Source organism: Hemitrygon akajei, chromosome 8, assembly GCF_048418815.1.
Source record: "Hemitrygon akajei chromosome 8, sHemAka1.3, whole genome shotgun sequence".
Lineage (NCBI taxonomy): Eukaryota > Metazoa > Chordata > Chondrichthyes > Myliobatiformes > Dasyatidae > Hemitrygon > Hemitrygon akajei.
The window spans coordinates 175,646,161-175,671,473 of record NC_133131.1 but is presented as its reverse complement, the minus strand read 5'-3'; the positions used below and the strand labels follow the sequence as shown (position 1 = coordinate 175,671,473).

The 25,313-nt window shown below is 41.6% G+C and overlaps 1 protein-coding gene across 3 annotated transcripts in view; it reads left to right on the top strand.

Annotated features, from left to right (window-relative positions):
* Positions 1-25,313, top strand: part of zftraf1 (zinc finger TRAF-type containing 1) — a 149,548-nt gene that overhangs the window by 21,171 nt on the left and 103,064 nt on the right. The window contains exon 1 of one of the 3 annotated variants that reach the window (XM_073055164.1): positions 10,991-11,011. The exons of the other annotated variants lie outside the window; for them this stretch is intronic. The gene's annotated coding sequence lies outside the window, so the exon portion shown is untranslated. Of the gene's footprint in view, positions 1-10,990; positions 11,012-25,313 lie in introns of those variants that run through there. 3 annotated transcript variants of the gene reach the window in all.

The following is a 25,313-nucleotide window of genomic DNA, read 5'->3' as shown; positions in this document are numbered from 1 at the left end:
AAACCTTCAGCTTATGCCTCTTGAGGTAGTCCATTGTGGATTTTGAGGTGTGTTTAGGATCATTATCCTGTTGTAGAAGCCATCCTCTTTTCATCTTCAGCTTTTTTACAGACAATGTGATGTTTGCTTCCAGAATTTGCTGGTACTTAGTTGAATTCATTCTTCCCTCTACCAGTGAAATGTTTCCCGTACCACCGGCTGCAACACAAGTCCAAAGCATGATCGATCCACCCCCGTTCTTAACAGTTGGAGAGGTGTTCTTTTCATGAAATTCTGCTCTCTTTTTTTCTCCAAACATACCTTTCCTTATTGCAGCCAAAAAGTTCTATTTTAACTTCATCAGTCTACAGGACTTTTTTCCAAAAGGCTTGTTTAGATGTTCCTTTACAAACTTCTAACACTGAATTTTGTGGTGAGGACGCAGGAAAGGTTTTCTTCTGATGACTCTTCCATTAAGGTCATATTTGTGCAGGTGTCGCTGCACAGTAGAACAGTGCACCACCACTCCAGAGACTGCTAAATCTTCCTGAAGGTCTTTTGCAGTCAAACAGGGGTTTTGATTTGCCTTTCTAGCAATCCTACGAGCAGCTCTCTCAGAAAGTTTTCTTGGTCTTCCAGACCTCAACTTGACCTCCACCGTTCTTGTTAACTGCCATTTCTTAATTACATTACGAACTGAGGAAACGGCTATGTGAAAACACTTTGCTATCTTCTTATAGCCTTCTCCTGCTTTATGGGCATCATTTATTTTACTTTTCAGAGTGCTAGACAGCTGCTTAGAGGAACCCGTGGCTGCTGATTGTTGGGACAACGTTTGAGGAGTCAGGGTGTTTATAAAGCTTTGAAATTTGCATCACCTGGCCTTTCCTAATGATGACTGTGAGCAAGCCATAGCCCTAACAAGCTAATTAAGGTCTGATACCTTGGTAAAAGTTATCTGAGAGCTCAAATCTCTTGGGGTGCCCAAACTTTTGCATGGTGCGCCTTTCCTTTTTTTCACTCAAATTGTACAAAACAAAAATAATACACTAATCTTGCTTAAGATGTTGAAAAGAATGTTTCATTTTAACTTTTGGAAATCAGTTCATCTTCTACTCAACTATTCACAGTAACAGAAATTTTGACCAGGGTGCCCAAACTTTTGCATGCCACTGTATATTCTACATTTATTGAGTATGGGTTCAATTCCTGCCATTCTCTGTAAGGAGCTTGTCCGTTCTCCCTGTGACCATGTGCGAACCAGGTTCTCTGCTTTCCTCCCCACAGTCCAAAGACGTGGGTTAGGAGTACTGAGTTGTGGGGCGTGCTATGTTGGCACCAGAAGTATGGCGACACTTACGGCCTGACCCGAGCACAATACTTGGTATTGTGATTTGACGCAAACACCGTGTTTACGTGTGACAAAAACCAAATTGTTATTTTTTTCTTTAATCTTATGATGACTACCGAACATTGTGATGTATTAGACATTGTAAATTGCCCCAATTGAGTGGTGGAATATGCTGTGATGTTGATGGAAATTATGGACAATGAAGTGACTTAGGACATGATTAGTGTAGAAGTGGATGTTTCATGTTCGGTGGCCTTAAGGGCCTGTTTCTGTGCCTCATCTCTCTAAGAGCAGATCTATTCTAATCTGCCAGTTTGACTATGTTACTGAATCAGCATCTCGGTGCATGGTCCTGTGGCAACTCTTTGTCTCATTCCTCTAGTTCTTCAGATGGTGTTCTGACACTGAGGTGATTTAACTGTTGGTTTGGTACAGAACACCAGCTTTTCAAATTAATGTCAGTGATCAATGTGTGAGCTTGTTCCCCTGAGATATTTATTAATCTGTGTTAATCTGCTGTATTAGAATCAGGTTTAGTATCACTGGCACATGTAGTGAAATTTGTTGATTTGCAACAGCAGAACATTGCAATGCATAATAACTATAAATTACAATATGTATATATAAAAGAAAACAAAATCAGTAGTAAAAAATGTGATAGCTTACCTGCCATCAAGGACATTTATACAGAAAGGTGCCAGGAAAGGGCCAGTAACGTCAGGAAGGATCTCACCCCCCACCCCGGCTCGTGTAGTGTACCCGCTCCCATCAGGGACCAGGATATTTAGCATCCACACCAGGACTACCAGACTCAAAACAAAAAGTTACTTTCTCCAAGAAGTAATGCTGATCAACAACACCACCCACTAACCTACCCCTCTACACCCCCCAACCACCACTACTTTATCATTTCCTGTAGTCACCTTGTGCCAGTGTTACCTTATGGACATACAATCTATGTTAGTATGCTATCTTATGTATTTATATTTATTGTGGTATTATGTTCTTTCAATAACAAAACGGCTGTTGTGATGCGTCTAGTGTGGTAGGTAGTGCTCGTCACTCTCACTTTCAGCTGCTACCGCTGGCTAGCAGTCCTGCGAAAAGGAGAGCTGAACGTCTCCCTGCCTGCCAGGATGTAGCCGCTTCAGCAACAAGCCTTGTAGTGCCTCCTCGCTGGTGACACACGGAAACGGAACTCCTTTTGTTCTCAGGCTGAACTACAGAGGAAGGCAGGAGGTCTGGCCCCTGCACATGTAGCATACAGGCCCACTGGTGTGTGGACACACCCTAGTGCTCTTGCATCAGATCCCCAGCTATGGGCAAACGGCTCCACTGCCTTGTGGGCAGTCTCGGGAGAGACGAAGGCTACGGGAATAAACCCAGACAGCAAATCTGGAGTGGAGCCCCTCAGGCAGCTGGACATCATTGAACATCCGGTAGCTCCTGCAGCGAAGCTGGTGCCAAACGTATTGCTTCATAAGCTCTCCTTTGGACTACACTGGTGAGGCCAAGAGGGAGATCTCGCTGCCTGGGCACCTCAGGACCTCCATACCTTCCATCCAGGCTTGTGATGATGATCGTCATCTACCATTGTCCTTTGAGACAGATGGATACCAACCAACCAATTGTGTTCTTGTTTTTGATCTGCTTCAGATCCAGAGTAACAATCAGTTTGTTCTCTATCTCTTATTTTGTACAAGAAATTACATTAAACAATGTTTGAAGTAATGCTATGTTGTAATGTGAATTCATGTTCCAGAACTGTTAGATTTAACGTGTTAAAAACTAATGACAGTTTGGGTGGGGTAAAATTTGCTGTCATATTCTTAGGAAAGGAAATCTCCTTTCCTACCCTATGTAGCCCATACAGGTGGCCCTGTTATGGCAATTTGGGAACAAGTTCACCTCCTACAGAATTTGCAAATCAGTATCAAAAGATCTGGGAAACAGAATTAAAAACTCGTGAAATTTGTGGAAATAACTAATATTTTAACTAAAATATCTTGGAGACTGCCCAATATAATCCTCACTGATTTGACGCAAATGACGCATTTCACTGTTTTAATCACAGGTGTGCAGCAGCACAGTAACTGAAATCCCACATAGCCTTTGTTGCTCTGCAGCTGGAATTCTCTTTTGTGTAATGTTCATAGAATTTCAAATCTGTTAACATGATTGTGTAATGCTCTAATATTTATGAATATAATCTATACATTTTCTAAATATGCAGAACCTTTGAAACATTTTAGCTACTATGTGAAAAGGATCTAGTGTTTTGCCGGTGTATATGATGAATAAACCCTTCTCGGGCTTCCAGCAGGGTATAGGTATCGATTCTAGCTGACGTTTTGTTGACAAGCTCTGCAGTCTTCATCATAGATGATGCCTGGGCATGTCTAATCTGGTGGTATTAACCCTGTCGTCCATCTCTCCTGATCAGTTAGTCCTCATCCAATCAGGTTTCTGCTGTCCCGCTTATTTACAATCAAATTCCAGTTTTTATTTAGTGAGACCTTTTATCTTTGTAAAAATTCTTTTCCTCTAGATTCATTTTACCCTTCAATTACAGTCAAACAAAAGAACATGGCAGTGTACACTGGATGAATTCCATCAGCAATATCTACTAAACATAGAAAACCTACAGCACAATGCAGGCTCTTTGATATACTTGTCCAGGAGTCTGTTAAAAGACCCTATCATATCCGTCTCCACCACCATTGCCGCCAGCCCATTCCACGCACTCACCACTCTCTGCGTTTAAAAAAACAACAAACAAACTTAACCCTGACATCTCCTCTGTACCTACTCCCAAGCACCTTAAACCTGTGCCTTCTTGTGGCAGCCATTTCAGCCCTGGGTAAAAGCCTCTGACTATCCACACGATCAATGCCTCTCATCATCTTACACACCTCTATCAGGTCACCTCTCATCCTCCGTTTCTCCAAGGAAAAAAGGCCGAGTTCACTTAACCTATTCTCATAAGGCATGCTCCCCAATCTAGGCAACATCCTTGTAAATCTCCTCTGCACTCTTTCTATAGTTTCTATATCCTTTCTGTAATGAGGTGACTAGAACTGAGCACAGTACTCCAAGTGGGGTCTGACCAGGGTCCTATATAACTGCAACAAGAAAGTAATAGTTTTATAGTACTGTAGTAGTAGTATTAGTGTTCCAATTTGTTCTGCATTTTAAGTACAAAATTCCTCTGTTAAATGGCAGTTTGTCTCTTTTATAGCTTTTCACAATTTCCATGCAACTTCAGCTAATTGGGGCAGCCAACTAATTGGGCCAAAATGTACTGGTCCCAATTAACTGGAGCCCATTGTATATTCCAAAAGGATGTGACACCAGCAGCAAAGCTAGCATTAACTGTCATTTTGTGATTGAGCTCAATAAGATTATTAGCCAGCTCCACGAACCATTGTATGTAGTGATGGCATTCCCAAAATGAGTAGCTGATGCAATCAATGGCCAGGATCCTGAAGAAATACCAGATTAATGCCATCCTAAAACCCATAAGGAAGCTCTAATCACAGCTTCTGTGGGTGAAAGATGAGCTGGGACTTGGAACAGCTGCTGTTTACAGGATTTCTTGATTGGATGAGGACTGTCCAATTTGGAGAGACGGACAATGGGGGTATACATACCACCAGACTAAACATATCCAGTCATTACCTCTGAAGATGGCAGCTTGTCATCAAAACGTTGATTGAAATCAATACCCATACTGTTTGGGCAGGTGGGGACAGCAACCCACCTAGGAGAAGGAAAACACTGATTTTAAACCCCCGCTGCCTTGTGGCCATACCCACCCATGGGAAAGGCTTCAGGAGTAAACCCCGAGGAAGAAATCTGGAGCCGGGGTCCCTAAGGCAGTTTGATGTTGTTTACATCTTCACTCTGGCAACCTCTGTGACGACACTGGTGTCAAGCTGTATCAGCGCTTGCCCTTCCCTTGGACTACATCAGTGACGTGGAGAGGGGGAACCCGCTGCATGGGCAACAGCCGGTTCTTCAAATCTTCCCAGCCAGGCTTGTGCCCTGGAGAGGACACAGTCCACCAGAGGCATAAACCCATGATCTCCTGAATCAACAGCTGCTTGCCCTACCTGGCTGGAAGCCCAAGAAGAGTTTCCATGTATTTACATCGTCAGCGTTTTAAGTTGCTTATACTGTTACAAATTGTAACAATAAACACAGAATGGAAGTCAGTAGCTCATTATTAATAAACTTCCAGCCATATAAACATCTATGTCTAAGTGGACAGATAGATCAAAGGGCCTGTATTGCGCTGTAGGTTTTCTATGTTTGATGGTTTTTGCCGATGGAATTCATCTGGTGTACGCTGCCATGTTCTTTAGTTTGACTGTAAATGAACAAAATCAGTGCTGACACCTAGTGTAGATTATTGGCTGCCAGCATTGCTTTCCTGCGTGAAGTAAGGTCACAATCCAACAATAAATTTCCTGGTGTCCTGTGTAGTCGCTAGCTCAGGTTCAGATGTATCATGTTCATCACTTTCATTTTAAAAAAAAACAAAATCATGAAAAATCTTTCTGCGTAAAGAGCTCAGCAGGTCAGGCAGCACCTATGGAAAAGAGTACAGTCGATGTTTCGGGCTGAGACCCTTCGGCAAAACCTTCTTGGCCAGAAACATTGACTGTACTCTTTTCTATAGAGGCTGCTTGGCCTGCTGAGCTCCTCCAGCATTTTGTGCGTGTTGATTGGATTTCCAGCATCTGCAGATCTTCTCTTGTTTGTCATTTAAAAAATCACTGCTTTTTTGAATAAGCATGTCAGCCCAAATTGATAGTGTAACACAAACTCAAGCAACTGTGGCTATTTAAAAAGTTTGCTCTAAGCAGGGTCTTGTGTCTAATGGCCATACAGTGCAGGCAACTGACACTAGTTCGGCGACAGTCTCCTGCCCCAGATAAACGGCGCAGTGTCCCAAATAAACAAAGGGAATCCCGGCTATTTTCTTGATTAGTGTTTGTTCTTAAGAATTGTTCCAAATAAGTGACTACCCCAATTATCCAGATTCCAATATTTAAAATAAGATTGCTCAAGTCATCCGTAGAGTTATCCACCAGCATACTCTTTTATACTGTTTTTAAACATTGGTATGGGGTGAATTCATGTTGCAATCCTGATCAGAGTTATTCATTCCTTAGTAGGATTGATACCTGATATCAGTTATGACTTCAAGGTTGTCACTTTTACTGATAGGATCTTGTGAATAATTTGGCTGCTATACTTCATGACAGTGACTATACTTTAAAAATAACCTTGGCTATAATGTTCGCAGTGTTCTGAATGGGTCTTAGTTTGGTATCTGCAGTCTTTGGAGGAACTGTTCCACACTTTCAGATATGAATCTTTTAAAGTACATAATCCTGTCACCAAATTAACTTATTTTAAAGGATCATGATAATGGATTGATTTTAACATAGGATAGAACTGAAAATTTTATGAATAGAGTGGAACATTAATGGTAAAAGTTCATTTTCATACGATTGAAACTGTCTCAATAGTGTGGTAGAAGTGGGAATAAGTATAAAAGCATTGTAGCAGGAAAGAAGTCTTGTTTACAAAAAATTCTTAACTTTTTCTGCAGTTGTAACCATTTGTGATATTTGGGATTGTGCTGTTGTTAATATGTGTACCTTGGCCTCAGAAGAATGCTGTTTCGTTTGGTTATATTCATATATGGTTGATTTAAACTTGAATGTTTACCATTTGTGGTGTAATAAAGGAACTATGCTTTTCTCGCTTCACCACTTCTCTGTCTTCCCATCGCTGTGAACTCCCTCCCATAGCTTTATTTGTCATCTGTACATAGAAGTAGAGTGAAATGCGTTGTGTCTGTAATCAGTCTTTTGAGGATGTGCTAGGGACAGACTGCGACTGTTGCCAACATAGAATGTCCACGTTTTACTAATCCTAACCCATACATCTTTAGAATGTGGGAGGAAAGCAGAGCACCCAGACGAATCCCACATGGTTCTGGGCAGAATATACAAACCCTTTACAGACAACGGCGATAATTAAACCCCAATTTCTGGTGCTGTACAGTGACTGTGCTAACCACTACTGTACCTTGCTGCCCAACATTGCATTTAACATTGGAAGCCTCTCCTTTTTCCACGTGTCTTCATCACTCGTTTTTCTTGAGAGGGTAATTATAGTCAAGCTGATTAGTCTGCTTAGAGGAATGTGTTCAAATTTCATCTCGGTGGGCGAATGTTGATATGGCATCCTTGTGGCAGCTGTGTCCCTGGAGAGCCAATGTGCACTAGACCTCTGAAAGGAGCGAAAGTTTGCTACTGTGCCTTTTGGTGGAGCCCCCTTTCCTGTTGCTGTAAACTGGTTTTAAAATGTTTTTGATATTGCTAGCTACTTGGTGTTTGTTGCAATAATGTCAGCTGAAAAATTGTCCTTTTTAACATCAATTTATCAAACTTCCAGTAATTTTCTCCCTCTACCCTCTTCTATTTTCCCCTCTTGCCCCTTCTCATCTGCTATCACATCCCCTTGTGCCCTTCCTCCTTCCTCTCTCCCCACTATCTTCCTGCCCTGTCCTGTCCTGGCAAAGGGTGCTAGCCCAAAATGTCAGCTGCTTATTTATTTTTATAGATGCCTGATCTGCGGAGTTCCTCCAGTATTTTGTGTGTTGCTCTGGGATTCCAGCATCTGTAGAATCTCATGTCCTTTTTAGGATATTAGGTGTCACAACTTTTAGGACTGGGCACTGTGTCCAGCTGGTTTACTGCAAGAGAAAAAACATTCTGTAAGATGAATCTTAGAATCTGATGAAATATTTTGAGGTCCCCTTATTAACAGGAAGGCTATTAGTATTGCCTCTGTTCTTTTGGCTATTGGCCAAGTGCAGTTCTTGCTAGTGTCTATTTTCAGTGTTTGCAATGCAATGGATGTCTAATGTTGCAAGCTTTCATTGTGAATGACAGCCCCAGAAATCTCGTGACCAGTTGTCTGCCCATGGAAGTCCCTGGCAGAGTGCCCAAACAATTGCACCTTTCCAGCGAGCTCTGCATGTGTGTGCCTGCTAAGCATCACACTAAATGTCAGCACTCTAATGTTACACATTGCTGCTGTTAATTTGATATAGGTCTCACTTGGAAAAGAAGAACAAGGTACATTGTTTTCTCAGTGAAGTAATCATCAGTTCCGACCCCAAACAAGAGATAATCTGCAGATGCTGGAAATCTGTGCAACACACAAAATGCTGGAGGAACTCAGCAGACCAGGCAGCATCTATGGAAAAGAGTACAGTTGACGTTTTGGGCCGAAACCCTTCAGCAGGACTGGAGGGAAAAAGCTGAGTAGTAGATTTAAGAGGGGAGGGGTGAGAGGTGAAACCTGGAGAGGGAGGGATGAAGTAAAGAGCTGGGAAGTTCATTGGTGAAAGAGACAGTAGGCCATGGAAGAAAAAGGGGGAGGAGCACCAGAGGGAGGCAATGGGCGGGCAAGGAGATGAGGTGAGAGAGGGAAAAGGGGATGGGAACTGGTGAAGGGTGTGGGGGTGGGGGGCATTATTGGAAGTTAGTTCATGCCATTAGGTTGGAGTCTCTCAGACAGGATACAAGGTGTTGTTCCTCCAACCTAGGTGTGGCCTCATCAGCCATGGATGGACATGCTGGAATGGGAAGTGGAGTTAAAATGGGCGGCCACTAGGAGATCCTGCTTATTCTGGCTGATGGAGCATAAATGCTCGGAGAATTGCCCTCCCAATCTACGTCAGGTCTTGCCGATATACAGGAGGCCACACCTGGAGCACTGAATGTCACAGTAAGTGACCCCAACAGACTCTCAAGTGAAGTGTTGCCTTACTTGGAAGGACTGTTCAGGGCCCTGAATGGTACTGAGGGAAGTGCTGTAGGGGCAGTTGTAGCACTTACAAGGATAGGTGCTAGGAGGGAGATCAGTGGGGAGGGACTAATGGACAAGAGAGTCGTGTAGGGAGCAATCCCTGTGGAAAGCAAAAAGTGGCGGGAGGGAAAGATGTGCTTGGTGGCAGAATCCAGTTGGAGGTGGCGGAAGTTGTGGAGAATTATGTGCCGGGTGCAGAGGCTGGTGGGGGGGGTAGGTGAGGTTAAGAGCAACCCTTTCCCTGGTAGGGTGGTAAGAGTAGAAATGGAAGAGATGTGGTTGAGGGCAGCGTTTATGATGGAAGGGAAGCCCTTCTTTGAAAAACGAGGACATCTCCTTCATTCTGGAATGAAAAGCCTCATCCTGAGAGCAGATGCGGCAGAGATGAATAAATTGAGAGAAGTGGATGGCATTTTACTACTCAGCTTTTTTTTCTCCAGTCCTGCTGAAGGGTTTCGGCGCAAAACGTCAACTGTATTGTTTTTCTATAGATGCTGCCTGACCTGTTGAGTTCCTCCAGCATCAGTTCTGACTCAAAACTTTGGCTTTTACCTTTTCAGAATTGGGTTCAATATCACCAGCATATGTTGTGAAATTTGTTGTTTTGTGGCAGCAGTACTTTGCAATACAGTTTTAAAAAAAGCTATAAATTATAACAAGTGTATATAAAAAGTAGTTAAAAAATGAGGGGGGAAATAAGGTGTTCATGGGTTCACTACTCATCTAGAAATCTGATGGAGGGGAAGAAACTGTTCCTGAATCACTGAGTGTGTGTCTTCAAACTCCTGTACCTCCTCCCTGATGGTAGCAATGAGAAGAGAGCATGTCCTGGGTGATGGTGGTTTTTAATGATGAATATCACCTTTTTGAGGCATTGCCTTTTGAAGGTGTCCTCGAAGCTGGGGAGGCCAGTGTCTGTGATAGAGCTGACTGATTTACAGATTTCTGCAGCTTTTTCTAATCCTTTGCAATGGTCCCTCCATGCCAGATGGTGATGCAACCAGTTAGAATGGTCGTGGTAGAGGCAGATGCCTTATGGGCATTTAAGAAGCTCTCGAAACCATAGATGACAGATAAATGGAGTGCTATATTGGAGGGAAGGGAGGAATCAAACAAGGGATTCTGCAGATGCTGAAATCTAGAGCAACACACAAAATGCTGGAGGAACTCGGGTTAGGCAGTATCTGTGGGAAGAAATAGAGTTCCTGACCCTTCATTAGGACTCTGAAGAGACTCCAGTATTTTGTGTGTTGTAGAAGGGAAGTGTTAAGTTAATCTCAGTAGGCTAAAAGGTCGACCTGTACTGTGCTGTAGTGTTATCTTTTCTACGTTCTTCTATCCCTTTTGTTTTCAATCAACGTTCTTAATTTATGACAGTCTTAAAGTTCTGCAGTTTGTTTGGTGTTGGATGGCGGAGGATTGAAACTGAAGGAGTCATTTCTAAGGTTTTTGTAACTTGATATTTCAAGGACCGTGCTCAACTGCAGAACACACTTGGGTCTAAAAACAAATTGCTAGAATCAGCTGATGGTATCAGTGGAGGGAGAAACACTGCACCGTCTCCTCTAAATGTAAACACTCCACCCTAGGCAACGTCCTGGTGAATGTCCTCTAAATTCTGCATAATGTGGTCCCATGACTCCAATATGGAGACTAGAACTACAAATAGAATTTGTATTCTTTTCTCTGGAATATCAGAGGCAACTGGATGGAAGTGTAAGATTGACAGACAAGTCAGAATCTTTTCTCCAGTATTGAAATGTCACATTCTGGAGAGATTCTCTTAAGGTAAGAGGAGGAAAGTGAAAGTGTTGTGGCAAGTTTTTGTGTGGGAAGTGGTGGAAGCAGATACAAAAGCAGTATTGCCAAATACTTTGCCCAGATTTTGATATAAAGATAGAGATCAGCTTTGTCACATGTACATGGAAACATACATCGTGTGGTTCTGAGGCTTCATGGCATTAGACTGCAACCTTACGGAGAATGGTTAAAAACCACGTCCCTATTTGTGACATTTACTGGGAATGTTGCAAAGGGCCTGAAGCATTGAGGATCCCTACCAGCAATCCCACAATCTCTTTGACCCACCACCATCAGGAAGGATGTACAGAAGTATCAGCATTTGTACTGCCAGACGGGTAACAGCTTCTTCCCTCAGGCTGTGAGACTAATGAATACCCTGCCACCACTGAGGTCTTGTCTCTAGGACAACGAACTGTGTATTGTGCACTGTATGCATTTTGAATTACTTTAACTCATTCATGGTACAATCAGCCCACCTTATCCATGGATTCCACATGTGCGGATTCAAACAACCGCGGATCGGGAAAACCCGGAAGTTCTCTCTCCAGCACTCGTTGTTTGAGCATGTACAGACTTTTTTTCTTGTCATTATTCCCTAAACAATACAGTATAACAACTTACTTAGCATTTACATTGTATTAGTTATTATAAGTAATCTAGAAATGACTTAAAAGTACAGGCAGTCCCCGGGTTATGAATGAGTTCCATTCCTGAGTCCATCTTTAAGTCGGATTTGAAGTCGGGACTGGTACATCCGGTATTATTTAGCGTCAGTTAGTCAAACGTTTTTCTTAGTATATAGTACATATTTTACCTTTCTATGCATATAAAACACTTAAGAAACATACGTATTTCAATAATTTAACCACTGCATTACTTAGTAATAATTGTAGCTTTCATCAGGGGCAGGGCCTTTCAAATGCTCCATTAAAATTGTTCCGATTGTTGACCGACTGTAGCCTAATGCTTTTCCAATGACCGATGGCGTTTCACCTCTTTCCGATCACTTTATTGCTTCCACCTTATTTTCAATCGTGATTGTGATTATTTTCGTGAACAGAAACACCGCAGATTCAGAGCTACGCCGGGTCCTAATGTCCACTGCACTGAACATATTAAACAAAGTCCGGGGTTCCGCTGGGTCCTAAAGACAACCGCACTGATTCAGGTTAAATAAGGGACTTGAGCATCCGCGGTTTTTGGTATCCGCGGTGGGGGGGGGGGGGGGTTCTCAGAATCAATCCCTCGCGGATAAGGAGGACTGACTGTAATATTTTGTTTTGTATGTTATGCCTTGTGTGGTGCATTGTGGACCTAAGTAGCATTGTTTTGTTTGGTGACAGGAACCTTGAACATGATGTAACACAAAAGATAGCAGTAAACGTAGTCACACAAAATGTATATATATTTCCCAAGTCCCTGAGTGACATGCTCTGTAAATAAATGGTGCATAATAAAAATGGTAAATATAATATAATATAATATAAATGGTAAATAAATAAATGCTGTCGGCAAGAACAAGCCCTGAGCAGTCCACAGCCAAACACACGCATGCATGCCATCCTCTTTATTTTTGCTTGTCAGTGGCTTATCTCTCCTTGATTCCTTTAAGAAGATGCATCCTTGACTGGAAGGATTTAAGGTACTCCCACAACTAGCAGCTGTAGATACTAGAAACCTGAAATAAACAAGTGTTGAAAACCTAAAGCTGACCGTTGGAGGAACTCAGCAAGGTGAAGATCTTGGCCTGAAATGTCCACTGTTTGTTCCCTTCCACAGATGCTGTCTGACTGGAGTTTCCCCAGTGTTTTGTTTGCTGTTCAAGATTTCCAGCCTTAGCACAGATTTGTTTTTGGTAAAGCCAACCTGGTACCATTGTGCAGAGAAAGAACATTCTGGAGATACTTATCAAGTCGGGAACATTCTGTTATTTTTTTCAGCATCTGCAGTCTTTGTGATTAATTTTGTGGAGAGAATCAGGTTGTACGTTCATTAGAACTACAAAATGAGAAACCAAGTGTAGGGTGGATTCCAGTTAACTGGGACACATTGGGACCAGTGCATTTTGGCTCAAATAAGGGGCTGCCCCAATTAGATGGTTTCAAGGAAATAGTTGAGGTAAGAAAAAGACAAATTACCATTTAACTGAGTAACAAATTATGCATGTCAATGAAATGCACAACAAATTAGAACTCTGCTGATAGTACTACTGACTGTACTATGAAGCGTATTGGTTCCTAATAGTTACTAATGGAGAAATTCATCCAGTGTATGCTGCCATGTTTTTTTGACTGTAGATGAACAAAATCATTGTAGGCACCTGGTGTGGATAATGGACTGCCTTCTTGCAACAATGATCAAAAATAACTGATTTTTGAATCTGCGTCCATTGGCCCAAGTGGATAACACAACAGAAGCACATGCAACTGGCACTATTTTAAAAACTATTCACACTAAACATGATGTAGTGCACGTGATTGACACTAGTTAGAAACTGTTCAGCAATAGTCTCCTTTCCAGATTTAAGCAGCATTGTGGCCCAAATAAAGGAAGAGAATCCCAGTCACTTTCTCGATTAGTTTTTGTTTCTTAAGAGTTGTCCTAAAAAAGCAACTGGTCCAATTAACTGGGAACCACTGTTTTTTTAAACTTGGAGAGAACAATAGGATAGAGACCAAGGTTATCCAGATGCTATCTTAACAAGAATGAGGGTAGTTGAGCAGAAAAAGGGAACATGCTAGAACTTCCAGAACAGAACCAAAGGGAGGATGTAAGCTGAGTTAATGTTACAAATGGGTGACCTTGCATTAGGTTGGGTCAGTCTTGAGGCAAACCAAGTTCAGGGTACATTTATTATCAAAATGTTTATTATACAACCTTGAGATTCATCTTGCAGGCAGTCACAAAATAAACTCAAAACAAGCCATTAAAAAATCGACAAATTGTGCACAATAACACACTGTGCAAACGATAGAAGTAGCAAATAGCATTTAGAACGAAAGTAAGCCATCAGACAAAAAGCCTGAAGCAAGTTACATCCTCAGCTTCAGTTTGGTGCATCGCGGAGTAAACATCACAGTGCCCGCAGACGCAAAGCTAGAGCGGGCCTCAGAATCAGCCTCAGTGCAGTGCAGAGCGGCGGTCAGAACAGGCCTGACCTTCATGCATGCTTCTGGTCCCTTTTCAATCCACCTGGCCTGTTATTTAAATTTCTCCAAATAAAGGGTCGCTCCTCACACGGGCTGGTTATCTGAAATTGCTGAATGTAGTGTCTTAAAATCACATGAACCATTCGGTCCATGCTGACTATCAAGTACCCAGTGATTCTAATCCCATTTGCCAGCCTCGATGATTTGCATACTCATCCAAGCTTCTTGTGAGAGCCTCTGCTTTCATCATCGTCTCAAATTCCAGCCTCCCTCGGAATCCCTCAACTTTGATGCCCCTTAAAGCAGTGCCCTCTGGTTTTGAGCATCCCTGTTATGAACAACAATTTCTATTGTATGCCTCCTCTGCTCCAAGGAAATGTATATTCCGAGACCCTGAGTCCATGGACGTTGCTGGCAAGAACAAGCCTGCAGCAGTCTGAAATCTAGTTGGTCTTCGAGCGAACACTGGAGGGCAGCATTGACAGGAGGGTCCACGCCCCTCTGCCTCCAGACTCCTCCACACGTGAATACTTCATTTCATTTCTCAGGCAACGTCCTGGTAAATCTCCTTTACATCCTGTCCAATGTGGAGACCAGAATTACACAGAGAATTTGCATTGGGGCAAAATTGACAGGCAGTCGGAATCTGTTTGTCAGCATGGACATGTGACATTCTGGAGAAATTGGCTTTAAGGTAAGAGGAAGAAAGTGAAAGTGTTGCAAGTTTTTGTACACGGTGGTAGGTGTGTGGACATGTGGTGAAAGTAGATACAATAGTAACATTGCCAATACATTTGCTCAATTTTGATACAAGGGTAGTTGGGCTTTATTTGCCATGTACAGTGAAATCTGTTTGTGTCAGCAACTGAAACAATCCAAGGATGTGCTGAGGACAGTCACAAATGTTGCCATGCTTCAGGCACCAACATGGCATATCCACATATCACTAATCTACACAATGTGTGAGGCAGCCCAAGCAGTCGTGTTGGAGAACATACAAGTCCTTCCAGTCAGTGGTGGGAATTGAAACCCGGTCGCTGGCGCTGTAAAGTGTTGCTCTGCCACCATGCTGCCCTGCTTGGTGATATCATCCATATCCTGCTGTAGCTTTAAGCAGCCTTCCTCACTGTCCACAAGACTACCAGTTTATGTGCTGTCAACCATCATGATCCTGAACTTGCGCCATCACAACACCACAACCAGTGGACTCGCTTTCAACATCTCCTCATCTCACCTTCTCAATTTCCATTGCTTTATTATCTTACAGCGGGTTCTGGTTAATTGGCACATATTGGGACGAGTACATTTTGGCCCAATTAAGTGGCTGCCCCAATTAGCTGAAGTTTGATGGAAATATTTAGAAAGGTATAAATATCATGAACTATTGTTTAACTGAGTAATAAATTGTATTTAAATGAAATACAAAACAAGCTAGAACATTACCAATAGTGCAGTATTATAAAACTGTATATTAGTTTCTAATAGTTAGCGACAGAGGAATTCATCTGGTGTTTGTGGCTGTGTTTTTGATTATAAATGAACAAAGTCATGTGGACAAAGTGCAGATAATGGGCTGCCTTCATACAATGCTGTTGATGATTGTATCTTCCAAATCTTTTTCATTGTAACAGTCAAGATAATTTCAAGCTTAATTCTTCATAAGTTCCTAACTTGCAGAAGTAATGAAATAGTTTCATTGTCATTTCCAGTTGTTTCTGGCATCTCCAAGCCTGAATGCTTGAAACCACTGTGAGCAAAACAGTTCTGAATTGTCTTGCTGCTTATTTCTTACCAATTATCAGTGACAAAAATCACTCACTGCTTTTTGAACACAAACACACGCAACTTATGCTTTTTAAAAACTGTTTGCTCAAAGCAGCCACGCAGGTGCATTTGACTGACAATGATTGAAAACTGTTTGGAAACAGTCTTCTGTCCCAATTAAGTGACATAGTGTCGCAAATAAATGAAGGGAATCTTGGCTATTCTCTCAATTAGTTTTTGTTCTTCAAGAGTTGTCCCAAATAAGTGGCTGCACCGATTAAGATGGACCCATTGATCAGAATGCACTGTATTTTCTTATTTGCAGTTTATTGCCTTTAGCATGTTGGTGTTTGTCTTATCTTCATAGATTCTATTGTTTTTCTGTATTTACTGTGAATGCCTGCAAGAAAATGAATCTGTTATATATAGTTACACGTACGGTATGTTGTTTTAATAATAGATTTTAATGTTGAACTTTGATCTTCAAGCTTATTAATTGTAACTGCCAGGAAGCCTTCAGCTCAGTCTTAAATATCTGAGCCCCTTCTTTCCCCTGCCCCCATCTTAAGATCATGAGGCCAGTCTGAATTGTAACAGGGAGAAAATGTGTACTGTCCTTTTTTCAGATGTTTTAGTTATACGGCACAAACAGGCTGTTTGGCCCTACTGGCCTATACAGACCAAGATGTCTATCTGAGCTCGACTCTTTTCGCTGTGTTTGATACTCAATGGCCACTTTATTATGTACAGGAATGAAACCTGGTGTGGTCTCCTGTTGCTGTATTTGATGTGTTGGGTGTTCAGAGATACTCTACACAGCTCTATTGTAAATGTGTGGTGGTTTGAGTTATTGTTCCCTTCCTGTCAGCTTGAACCAGTCTGACCATTCTCCTCTCACCTCTCCATTAACAGTGTTTTCACTTACAGCTGCCACTCACTGGATTTTTGTTGTTTTCCCACACTAAACTCTAGAAAAGAGGATCCCAACCTTTTTTATGCCATGGACCAATACCATTAGGCAAGGGTTCATGGACCCCAGGTTGCAAACTCCTGCTCTGGAGACTGCTGAGTGTGAAAATCCCAGGAAATCAGCAGTTTCTGAGATACTGAAACCACCCTATCTAGCATCAAGAATTCCATATTCAAAGCCACTTGGATCACATTCTTTCCCCATTGTGATGTTTGGTCTGAACAACAACTGAACCTCTTGACCATGTCTGCATGGTTTTAAGCATTGAGTTGCTGCCACATGATTGGCTGATTAGATATTTGCATTAACGAGCAAATCTAATAAAGGGCAAGTGAGTGTATCTGTCTTCCCTATCCATGTACCTGTCTGAATATGTTAGAGCATTGTGATTGCTTAATTACCGTAGATTCCGGATTTTAAGCCGCTACTTTTTTCCCACATTTTGAACAGCTTTGAACTCTGCGGCCTTTAATACGGAGCGGCTAATGTATTATTTTTTTTTATGCCGCCAAAAACATTTTGCCTCGTAACAGTAGACCAATAAAATTGATGAGTAGTTCACAGAGGTCCAATGAAATTGTACGATAAATCAAGCGCACTTTCACAATTAAATTATTGTAAATCAGTCATTTGTACTCACCCTCATCAACATGGAAAACACTCGAAGAAAAGCATTGTGCTGCCTTTATGGCAGTTATTTAGTTTATAATATTTTCGCTTAGTAATTCATTTGTTAGTTAAAGTTAGAACTGTTTTAACTATATTTGTTTTCTGTACTACATCGCGGGATGCTATGACGTCACACCCGGTTTCGCCGCGTCTTGTGGGATACCGGTTTGCGATAAACGGGACGGCGGGGGGGAGCGGCGGAGCGAAAACGCTGCTTTTAAGTTAAAGGCGATCAATAACTTTTCCTGGTAGGCTGCAGTATATATATTTTTTACCAGTCGTTAGGAGATATTGGAATGTTGTTCAGTAAAGAAGTATACGCAACGTATATTTAAAAGTAGCCGCGTTACAGGCACGGTTCGAAAAAAAGCATTTGCAATATGTATTTGTTTATGTTACCATATGGATTTAATTAAAAGTTAAAAAATCCTCACGTGTAATATCTTTCTGTGTAAATATCTTATATTACAATGTGGGACACCTGCGGCCGAAAATCCGGTGCGGCCTGTACAAGTAAAAAATTGATTTTATTTCTAAAATTAGAGCCAGCGGCTTTTAATCAGGTGCGCTCTGTAGTCCGGAATCTACGGTAACTGTATCTACTGGTTTCTCTGGCAGTTGAGGAGAGATTTGAATGTGGTGATTTAAAAAGTTTGAGTTTTCTGAATCAAGATTGTGGAAGCTTTTGAGAGGGTGCAGGAGAGATCTACCAGGATGCTGCTTGGATTAGAGAGCATGTTTTATGAGGATAGGTTTAGCAAACTAGGGCTTTTCTCTTTGGACTGAAGGCGGATGTGAGGTGACTTGATAAAGATGTTCAAGATGATTAGAGACATAACTATAATGGCCAGCCATGGACTTTCTTCCTAGAAGGAAATGGGATATATGAGGGTGCACAACTTAAAAGTTTGCAGTAAAGTATGGGGGGAATGCCACAGGTAAGTTTTTTAATATGTGAGTGGGGTGCATGGTAGAGGCAGATACATTAGGGACATTTGAGACTCTTAGATAAGTACACAGATGAGAAAAATGAAGGGTTATGTAGGAGGGGAGAGTTGGATTGATTATGGAGTAGGTTAATAGGTCAGTGTAACATTGTGGGCTGTAGGGCCTGTACTGTGCTATTATGTTCTATTAAGATAATGTGCCTTTTCCCTTAAACTTGGTAATCTATGGCACATTTAAATTAATATGATCATAATCAAGAGGGAAAAGCTCCTAGATGGGGTAAGTGCTTTCCCCAAAGTGGAAATGTCAAACACTGGAAGTTGTAGATTTAGGGTGAAAGGAGAAAGTTTAAAGGAGATGAGTGAGACGAGTTGTTTTCCTTATACAGTGGTATGTAATGGAACTGTCATTGGTTCCTCTGACAGCTGTGAGGTTTAAGAGGATCAAGAGGCCATAAAAGGAGCTGTAAAAAATCAGGTGGTTGTTAGAGGTTCTGGTGAGGGGCCGAGACCATGGGGAGTTTAGAACACCAATGAAGTGTAAAATCAAGAAAAGCCACTTGCAAATTTCTACAGATGTACCGTGGAGAACATTCTGGTTGTATCACTGTCTGTGGAAGGGCCACTGCCCAGGATCAGAAAAAGCAGCAGAAAGTTGTAAACTCAGCCAGCTCCGTCATGGGCACTAACCTCCCCAGCATCACGGACGTCTTCAAAGGCGATTATTTGGTTAAATTATTATGTATTGCAATGTACTGCTACTGCAGAACAACAAACTTTAATGACATATGCCAGTGATATTCAATCGGGTTCTGAGGACAGGAAGTTGCAGTAACTTTGAGTGAAGGTAACCAAAACGTGGTGAGAGTTAGACTGTTATACAGTAGGGAAATTGGCCTTTAGTCCCACTTGCCTGTGCTGACTGGGAATCTCATTGAAACTAGGTGACTGAGATAAACCTGCCTTAGAATATAGTGATTTAGTAGGTTAGGGAATCGGGGCAAAATATGGTGGCACTGTAGTGTAATGCTATTACAGCACCAGTGATCGGGAATTTGTAAGAAGTCTGGTCATTCTTCCTGTGACTACAAGTTTCCTCCACGTTCTCCAATTTCCTCCCACGCTCCATAGACGTAAGGGTTAATTAGCCATATGGGTGTAATTCGGTGTGTGTTTGTTGGGCTGGATAGACCTGTTATGTGGGGTATATCTTAAAGGAAAACATGTATTTACAGAGCAACATGCACAAAATTCCAGAGGAACTCAACAATGGAGAATAAACAGCAGATCTTTTGGGCCAAGACCCTAACCTTAATGTAATGCTAGATTTTTACCCTTTGAGTATTGCTTCCATTTGAAATATTCATAAAACCATCACAGGAGGAACAGAAGGATCAAGTAATTTGCTTTTTTTTATATAAACTTTGAGTTGTTTCTTGATGGGCATTGGAAACGAGATGGTGCCTTACTGGCTGGGCTATTAACAATTTAAAGCAATGGTGATATGGACAAGTTCTGTAAATTTGTCATTCAGCATCTCTTCACACAGGGCAAGGAACACCTGTCAAGGGCACAAAACGGGAAATATTTTAATCTCAGTAGAGAAAAATGAAAGCATCTGCAAAAGTGAAAGGTTATTTATGTTAAATGTCTTTTCTCCTTTATTTGTACTAGGTCAATAATTTAAAGTTCCAATTAAGTTTGTTATCGAAGTTCATATGCAGTTGCATCAATTACTCATGAAATGTGGTCTGATCTTCATCTAAGTCACAATAATAAACAAACGCAATCTACCTAAACTAATAACACACAAGCAATTGCACTTCTCATGTCTTTATTGAATACATTGTTTAATCATTCAGTTCAAGCTAGAAAAAGTATGTGAACCCTTGTATTTAATAACTGGTAGAACTTCCTTTAGCGGCAATAACCTCGACCAAACGTTTCCTGTAGCTGCTGATCAGATGCCACAATGGCAAGGAGACATTTTTGACTATTCCTCCATACAAAACTCTTTCAGTTCATCAATATTTCTGGGTTGCCTTGCATGAACAGTCCTCCTCAGGTTATGCCACAGTATCTCAATGGGGTTAAAGTCTGGACTTTGACTTGGCCCTTCCAAAACATGTGTTGTCTTTTTAAACCATTCTGTTGTTGATCTACTCTTTCTGCATCATCCAACTTCTGTTAAGGTTCAGATGACAGACCGCTACACCAGCATTCTCCTGTAAAATGTCTTGTAACATTTTGAATTCATTGTTCCCTCGATGATTGCGCGCTGTCCAGGCCCTGATGCTCCTTCCACCATGCTTCACAGTTGGATGAGGTTTTGGTGTTGGTGTGTAGTGTCCTTTTTCCTCCAAACATAGCAATGTACATTTCTGCCAAACAGTTTAACTTTTGTCTCATCTGTCCACAGAACATTGAGAACATTGTTCCAGAAACATTGTGGAACATTCAGGTGGTCTTTGGCAAGCTTGAGATGTGCAGCAATGATTTTTTTTTGAGAGCAGTAGTTTCCTCTGTGGTGTCCTTCTGTGAACACTTCTTGGTCTGGGTTTTTCTTATAGTGGATGTTTGAACAGAGATTTTAATAAGTTTTAGAGATTTCTGACTTTGTGTGCCTTTATAAGGCAGGGCACCTTTACAGCCCACACCTCCAGTCTCATCTCATTGATTGGAACAGCTGATTTCAAATAGCCTTTGTAGAAGGCATTATCTGAGGTTCATGCTCTTTAATTTAGACTGTGATTGTTTAAATGATGTACTTGGTATTGATGAGAAGTACAATTGTTTGTTAGTTTAGACAGATTGTGTTTGTCCATTATTGTGAATTAGATAAAGATCAGACCACATTTTATGAGTAATTAATGCAGAAAACCAGATAATTGCAAAGGGTTCACAAACTTTATCTTGCAAGTGTGTGTCCCCGTGTACAACTCTGAGATTCATTTACTTGCGAGTATTGACAATGTATACAAAGAAACAACAGAATCAATGAAAATGCTTGCAAAAACTAACCAATGGATTTGGGAAAGTTGTGTCTCTAACTTGAAGGGATGGGGGTTGATAAGAGATAATGTGTTGGATTTAATTTGCATGGACTTTTAGCAGGACTTTTCAAGTTTCATGCCTTGGAAAGGGCACAGAAAAGATGTTGCCTGGACTGAAAAACTATTGCCCTTGAGGCTTAGCTGTGGATGTGGGAGAGTTGAAGACTCAGTTTGAGTACAATGAAGTCCCTTAGGAACAGAGGAGGAATTTCTTTATACGGAAGGTGGCGAATCTGTAGAATTCATTGCCTTAGATGGCTGTGGAGGCTGTAGTTTTAAACTAATTTTTCAAAGGTATATCCTGCATCAAAATACATCACACACAGGCATCTTAATGAGCATCTTTCACTCTTAATTATAGTAGCCTAAGGGGGAGGGGGTATGGTGCTGATGGACAGAGCTTTTATCCAGAGGACTGCCTGGAAAAGTGCTGGAGGTAGAGATGTTCGTCACCTTTAAGCGATCTTCAAAAGAGATGTGACCATCTGGTCCATGTACTGTGTTTAGTTGGTTAAAAGTGGTGAAATAGCTCCTCTGTTGTTTTTCTGCTTCAATGATGCATCCTGTTGAAGGACATGAGTTATTTTCTACTCTTCTGTCTTCAATTTTGGAATTTAATTGGCATAGTCTCAAACATAATACCTAGTTTTTAATTTCTGTAAGTTGCAATTTGTTTTATAGCTATGGGATTGCAGCAGGATGGGGTTGAAGGAGAAATCTCCAAACCTACATAGTTTTACCAAGGCGGGACTGGAGACCTGCTATAGAGACAATTGTCGTTATTTCTAAGCTCCAGCATTTTGTGTGTGTTGCTTGGATTTCAAGCATCTGCAGATTTTTTTTTTTTGTTTTAATTTCTAGCTCATTTCCCTTGGCAATGGTCAATGTTAACATTCTTCAAAAATAGCTCCACTGGCCATGTTTTCACAAAAACAGCATCATCCCATGAGACTTCTTGTCAATTGGAGCTTCTCTACATTGAAGACCTTTCTAGTCATTAATCCATGGTAGGGTTATCTTGAGCCCATTCCAAAGCTAAACAAGTTCTCTTTTATACAATGTCAGTGTTGAGTGATGCTGGATGTTTCATACCTTGAACTCCAGTCGCTGTGGTGAAAGTTGTCCCACAGTTGCAGGATTTAGACTCGGTTAAATGAAGAACTTTGGACAGGAGACGTGGCAAAGGTAGGTTACTTGCGCCCTAAAACCAGCTGCTTTTGGCTGATGGGGCTCATCAGTGGTTGGCAGTCATCGCATTCAGTGATTCAGGAACAGCTGCTTCCCCTCTGCCATCTGATTCCTAAGTGGACATTGAACCCTTGGACACTACCTCACTTTTAAAAAAATATAGTATTTCTGTTTTTGCACGATTTTTAATCTAATCAATGTACATATACTGTATAAGGTATACTGAATAAGGTTTACTTATTTAATTCTTTTCTTCTATATTATGTATTGCATTGAACTGCTGCTACGAAGTAAACAAATTTCATGTCACATACCGGTGATAATAAACTTGATTCTGATCTAGAAGGAAAACGGATCACAAACCTCTGCTGCCTTGTGGTTATACCCACTCATGGGGATGTCTTTGGGAGTAAACCAGCGGGGGTGGGGGGAGGGTGGTGAAGGAACTGGAGACCCTAAGGCAGTCCTATGCTGAGTGCAGATACAGGGTTCTGAGTTGGATGATCAGCCATGATCATACTGAATGGTGGTGCAGGCTCGAAGGGCCGAAGGGCCTACTCCTGCACTTATTTTCTATGTTTCTATGACTGTTAGGTTGACACTAAAGTTGCAACTTTGTAAAAGATTTTACAAGGTTAATGAGGAGTATCCTGGTATCCTCATACATGAAATTTTTCTCATTCATTTCTTCTCAAGTTAAATCCTCCAAGTTGTTTACTTCCCAAACACGAGATTTTGCAGATGCTGGAAATCCAGGGCAACACACACATTGCTAGATGAACCTAGCTTCAGGCAGTATGTATGGCAAGGAACGCGCAGTCGATGTTTTGGTCTGACACTCTTCAATTATTTGTTAACTACATTTCCCACTTCGTATTATGGTTTAATGTGGGGGAGGGGGGTGGTGTTGGATGACATCTGATCCCTGGAGACTGATGTAGCCCCTTCAAAGGAGTATAGCATCTGGTCTTGCTGAAGATTGCCTGAAAAGGAGTCAAGTGGTTATCAATTATCCAGTTATTAATTTATTGGTATTAAAAATTAAGAGACACAAAGCTGGGTGGCAGTGTGAAATGTGAGGAGGATGTTATGAGAATGCATGGTGACTTGGTCAGGATGGGTGAGTGGGCAGATGCATGGCAGATGCAGTTTAATGCGGATAAATATGAGGTTATCCACTTTGGTGGCAAGAACAGGAAGGCAGATTACTATCTGAATGGTGTCAAGTTAGGAAAAGGGGTAGTACAATGAGCTCTAGGTGTCCTTGTTTATCAGTCACTGAAAGTAGGCATGCAGGTACAGCAGGCCGTGAAGAAAGCTAATGGGATATTGGCCTTCATAACAAGGAGAGTTGAGTATAGGAGCAAAGAGGTCCTTCTGCAGCTGTACAGGGCCCTGGTGAGACCACACCTGGAGTATTGTGTGTAGTTTTGGACTCCAAATTTGAGGAAGGACAATCTTCCTATTGAGGGAGTGCAGCGTAGGTTCACGAGGTTAATTCCCGGGATGGCGGGACTGTCATATGTTGAAAGATTGGAGTGACTGGGCTTGTATACGCTGGAATTTAGAAGGATGAGAGGAGATCTGATTGAAACATATAAGATTATTAAGGGATTGGACACGCTAGAGGCAGGAAATATGTTCCTGATGTTGGGGGAGTCCAGAACCAGAGGCCACAGTTTAAGAATAAGGGGTAGGCCATTTAGATCGGAGTTGAGGAAAAACTTTTTCACCCAGAGAGTTGTGGATCTGTGGAATGCTCTGCCTCAGAAGGCAGTGGAGGCCAATTCTCTGGATGCTTTCAAGAAAGAGTTGGATAGAGCTCTTAAAGATAGCGGAGTCAAGGGATATAGGGAGAAGGCAGGAACGGGGTACTGATTGTGGATGATCACATTGAATGGTGGTGCTGGCTCAAAGGGTCGAATGGCCTACTGTTGAATTTAAAGTTGAATTTCCCCATGGGGATGAATAAAGTATCTATCTATCCTGCACCTATTGTGTTGCCTTACCTGAGAAATTACCTAGGGATTCCAGTACTAGGAGTTCTTGTACTATTTAGAGATATGGTGCCTCGTCCAGCATTTTCCTTCAGCTGCCACACACTGGTTAATTAGATTCTGCACTGGCCCATTGCCATAAATATTCCACTGCACTTACAAATACTTCATTGTGTGTGAAGCAGTTGAAAGCACTTGATGTATCAAGCTACATCTCTTTCATAGCACAGAACAGGCCCATCGTCCCACAATGTTGTGCAGAGCTAATTAAATTAGTAATCCAATGCCTAACCAGACTAATAACTTCTGCCTACAGTGTCTGTGATGTAAAAACAATGGGGTGTCATGGTATCGCCTAGTGGTTAGCCGGATGCTGTAACAGCTTGAGGGCTCCGATATCCTCTAAGAAAGTTTGTGTGTTCTTTCTGTGTGTGCATGGGTTTCTTCTGGTTTCCTCCCGCAGTCCGAAGATGTAGGGGTTAGTAGGTGAATTGGTCATTGTAAATTGTCCTGTGATTAGATTAAAGTTAAATCAGATTGCTTGGTGATG